The 5,211-nt window shown below is 44.4% G+C and overlaps 1 pseudogene; it reads left to right on the plus strand.

Moving 5' to 3' along the window:
* Window positions 1-339: 339 nt before the first annotated feature.
* On the plus strand, window positions 340-3,464 carry LOC121819703 (large ribosomal subunit protein uL30-like; annotated as a pseudogene).
* Window positions 3,465-5,211: the final 1,747 nt, after the last annotated feature.

Below are 5,211 nucleotides of genomic sequence, written 5' to 3' on the forward strand. Positions count from 1 at the left end.
CTCGGGCAAGATGGCATCAACCCTAGGGCCACTTGGGCTCCACTCCTGCCCACCATCAGGCCAACACCAGCTTGGAGACACCTTGGATCCTCAGCCAGCCATCCCAGGATTTAGCCTCCACCACCAGCAGGCTGGCACCAGCTTCTGACTTAAACCCCCTGAGCCCATAGAGCTGGACCCTGTAGTCAGCTGTGTCAGGAAAAACCTCACCCACAAGAGAGCCAACACCAGCTCCAGGAGCCTCAGGACCCCAGGATCCAACTCTGCCTGCTAGGGGGCTGGTAGAGCACCTAGACTGGGCTTCACCCACTGAAGGTCAGGTACCAGCCCTAGGATCTCATGGGTGCTGACACCACCCATCAGCAGGTAGACATCAACCCCAGGACCACCACAGCTCTTCAGCCTGCCCTGTCAGGACCCAGCCAGCCCACCAGCAAGTTTGCAGCAGCTCCAAGATGCTATGGGTCCTGGTCCCACCAAACAGCAGGCCAACACCAGCTCTGAGATACCTTGGACCCCTTAACCAACTGCCTGGGATCCAGCCCTACTCACCAGTGGGACAGTACCAGCTTTGGGACATCCTATGACCTGCAGCCAGTCATATTAGGAATTGATCCCATGTATCAGCAGGCTGACACTAGGAACTGACTGGGAATCCTGACCTTACAACTACCCATCTCAGAGCCTGTTTATGCATACCAGTGGGCCAGAACCAGCCCTGGGATCCCCCAGGGTCCCATATCCAGCAGTCTCATGACACAGCCCTGCCAACCACTGGCCAGTAGTCTCAACACAAGGCAGAGCCTGGCAACCTGGTACATGGGGTCAGCCATGCCTACTAGACTGCCCACAGTAGTCAGCCTGCCACAACAGAAGGATCAACAGAAGGATCCAAACTAGGGGAGACCACTACAGAAGATAGCTCAGAAGACCAGAGGGGCATGCACTGCTAAGATGCATAGGATGTCTCCTAAAAAGGCCACTTCTCCAAGTTGGGGGATGTAGTCAACCTATGAGATACAAAGGAATAGATACAGCAAATTGAGCAAAAAGAGATGACAGAAGAACATGTTTCAAAGGAAGGAATAAAACAAATCCTCAGAAGAACTACATGAAGTGGAGATGGTAATGATCATAAAGATTAGCAGAGACTTGAGAGAATAGACGAATGTGATGAGAAGTTTAACAAGAGTTAGAAGACATAAAGAAGGACGAAACAGAGCTGATGAATATAAAACTGAAATAAAAAAAATACACTAGGAGGAATCAACATATATTAGAAGATACAGAGGAATGAGAATGGATCAATAAGCTGGAAGGCAGAGTAGCAGAAATCAATGAGGCTGAACATAAGAAAAAAATTAGGACAGTTTAAGAAATCTCTGAGACATCAAGCATATTAACATTCACAATATAGGGATCCCAGAAAAAGAAAAGAGAGAAAGGAGCAGAGAATACTTTTGAACATAATAGCTGAAAACTTCCTTGAGAAACAAAACAGATATCCAGATCTAGGAAGCACAGAGTCCCAAACAGTATCAACCTGAAGAGGGTCAAGCCTAGACACACTGTAATTAAAATGGCAAAGGCTGAATATAAAGAGGATATTAAAACAGCAAGGGAAAGGCAACAAATTACATACAAGGGAATTCCCATAAGGCTACAATCTGACTTTTCAGCAAAAACTCTGCAGACTAGAAGAGGATGGTACAATATATTTAAAGCAATGAAAGGGGGGAATCTACAACCAGGAATACCCTACTTGGCACTGTTTTCATCAGATTTTATGAAGAGATCAAAAAGTTTTACAGACAAGCAAAATCTCAAAGTTCAACACCACCAAATCAGCTTTACAAGAAAAGTTACAGGGACTTTAATAAGTGAAAAAGGGAAGGATACAACTAGAAATGTGAAAATTATAAAAGGAAAAAGCTCACTAATAAAGGTAAATACACAGTAAATGTAGTAAATCAGCCACATATAAAGTTAGCAGGAAGGTTAAAAGACAAAACTAGTAAAACGTACACAGCCACAATAAGCAGTTATGGGATTTACAAAACAAAAATGTATAAAATATGACGTCAGAAACAGCAATCATGGGGAGAGGGGAGTAAGAATGAAGGTTTGTTGAAATGCATTTGAAATTAAGAGAAAATCAACTTAAATGCATTTGTATATATAGAAAGATTCCTATATATATATAAACCTTATGGTAACTACAAACCCAAAATCTATAATAGATATACACACACACAGGAGATGAAAATCTGAAAATAAACTAGTCATCTAATCATAAAGGAAAAGGACAAAAGAAGGAACAAAAAGGAACTATAAAACAACCCCCAAACAATTATCAATTGGCAATAATTACTTCAAATATAAATGGACTGCTGCTGCTGCTAAGTCGCTTCAGTTGTGTCCAACTCTGTGTGACCCCATGGATGGCAGCCCATCAGGCTCCACCATTCCTGGGATTCTCCAGGCAAGAAAACTGGAGCAGGTTGCCATTTCCTTCTCCAATGCATGAAAGTGAAAAGTGAAAGTGAAGTCGCTCAGTCGTGTCCGACTCTTAGCGACCCCATGGACTACAGCCTACCAGGCTCCTCCATCCATGGGATTTTCCAGGCAAGAGTACTGGAGTGGGGTGCCATTGCCTTCTCCGAAATGGACTAGACACGCCAATGAAAAGTCATTGAGTACTCTTCCCAGTTGGAACCATTGAGGATGCAAAAGAGAAGAAAAAGAAGGCTCCTATTGTACCAGAAACCCTTAAGAAAAAGTGGAAGAATTTCGCAGAGTTTAGGATTAAGCATCTGAGAAAGAAGCTTCATCCAAAGATGCTTTGAAAGGCAAGGAGGATGCATACCTATGAAAGAGCTGAGCCTTGTCACATGGAGTACAAGCAGATGTATAGAACTGAAATTTGAATGGCTAGGATGATAAGAAAAAGCAGCAACTTTCACATACCCTCAGAACCCAAATCTTCATTTCAAATCATCAGGATCAGAGGTATCAATGGTGTGAGCCCAAGGTTTAAAAAGTGTTGGAGCTTCTTTGCCTCCATCGGATCTTCAATGGCACCTCTGTAAAGTCAACAAGGCTTCAATTAACATGCTGAGAATTGTGGAACCATACATTGTACAGGAGTACCCAAACCTGACGTCAGTAAATGAATTTATTTACAAGCATGGTTAGGGCAAAATTAGCAAGAAGCAATTTGCCCTGACAGATAACAAGCTGACTGCTCAATCTGTGGCAAATATGGCATTATCTACAAGGAGGATCTGATTCATGAGATCTGTACTGTTGGAAAACATTTCAAAGAAGCAAACAACTTCCTCTGGACCTTCAAATTGTATTCTCCATGAAATGGAATGAAGAAAAAGACCACTCATTTTGTAGAAGGTAGAGACACTGGCAACAGGGAAGATCAGATCAACAGGCTTATTAGAAGGATGAACTAAGATATCTATTATGATTATTTCTTCGCACTTAGTGCACCAGGCCGTAGCCGCTGGCGCACTAAGCACAGCCGAGAGGAGTTACCCCACGTCCGAGGTCAGGGGCGGCGACTGGAAGGAGCTTCCCTGCGTCCGAGGTCAGGGGTGGCAGGGAGGAGACACCCCAGGTCTGAGGTCACGGGTGGCGGCCAAGAGAAGCTACCCTGCTTCCGAGGCTAGAGGCGGCCAGGAGAAGCCACCTCGCACCCGAAGCCAGGGGCGGTGGCCCTGAGGAGCCACCTCACACCCGAGGCCCGGGCAGCGGCCGGGAGGAACAACCTGAGGAGCAGTGGCTGCGAGGGTGCAGGAGGGCCTAAGGAGCTATCCCACGTTGACGGTCGAGTTAAGAGAAAACCCAAGTAAGATGGTAGGTGTTGCAAGAGGGCATCAGAGGGCAGACACACTGAAACCATACTCACAGAAAACTAGTCAATCTGATCACACTAGGACCACAGCCTTGTCTAACTCAATGAAACCAAGCCATGCCCGCGGGGCAACCCAAGATGGGTGGGTCATGGTGGAGAGGTGTGACAGAATGTGGTCCACTGGAGAAGGGAATGGCAAAACACTTCAGTATTCTTGCCTTGAGAACCCCATGAACAGCATGAAAAGGCAAAATGATAGGATACTGAAAGAGGAACTCCCCAGGTCAGTAGGTGCCCAATATGCTACTGGAGATCAGTGGAGAAATAACTCCAGAAAGAATGAAGGGATGGAGCCAAAGCAAAAAAAATACTCAGCTGTGGATGTGACTGGTGATAGAAGCAAGGTCCGATGCTGTAAAGAGTAATAGTGGTCAAACAAGAGATGGCAAGAGTGAACGTCAACATTCTAGGAATCAGTGAACTAAAATGGACTGGAATGGGTGAATTTAACTCAGATGACCATTATATCTACTACTGCAGGCAGGAATCCCTCAGAAGAAATCGAGTAGCCATCATGGTCAAGAAAAGAGTCTGAAATGCAGTACTTGGATGCAATCTCAAAAACGACAGAATGATCTCTGTTCTTCTCCAAGGCAAACCATTCAATATCACAGCAATCCAAGTCTATGCCCCAACCAGTAATGCTGAAGAAGCTGAAGTTGAACTGTTCTATGAAGACCTACAAGACCTTTTAGAACTAACAAACAAAAAAGATGTCCTTTTCATTATAGGGAACTGGAATGCAAAAGTAGGAAGTCAAGAAACACCTGGAGTAACAGGCAAATTTGGCCTTGGAATGCAGAATGAAGCAGGGCAAAGACTAATCGAGTTTTGCCAAGAAAATGCACTGGTCATAGCAAACACCCTCTTCCAACAACACAAGAGAAGACTACACATGGACATCACCAGATGGTCAACACCAAAATCAGATTGATTATATTCTTTGCAGCCAAAGATGAAGAAGCTCTATACAGTTAACAAAAACAAGACCAGGAGCAGACTGTGGCTCAGATCATGAACTCCTTATTACCAAATTCAGACTTAAATTGAAGAAAGTAGGGAAAACCACTAGACCATTCAGGAATGACCTAAATCAAATCCCTTATGATTATAAAGTGGAAGTGAGAAATAGATTTAAGGGCCTAGATCTGATAGATAGAGTGCCTGATGAACTATGGAATGAGGTTTGTGACATTGTACAGGAGACAGGGATCAAGACCATCCCCATGGAAAAGAAATGCAAAAAAGCAAAAAGGCTGTCTGAGGAGGCCTTAGAAATAGCTGTG

The sequence above is a fragment of the Ovis aries genome, chromosome 5 (assembly GCF_016772045.2).
Source record: "Ovis aries strain OAR_USU_Benz2616 breed Rambouillet chromosome 5, ARS-UI_Ramb_v3.0, whole genome shotgun sequence".
Classification (NCBI taxonomy): Eukaryota; Metazoa; Chordata; class Mammalia; order Artiodactyla; family Bovidae; genus Ovis; species Ovis aries.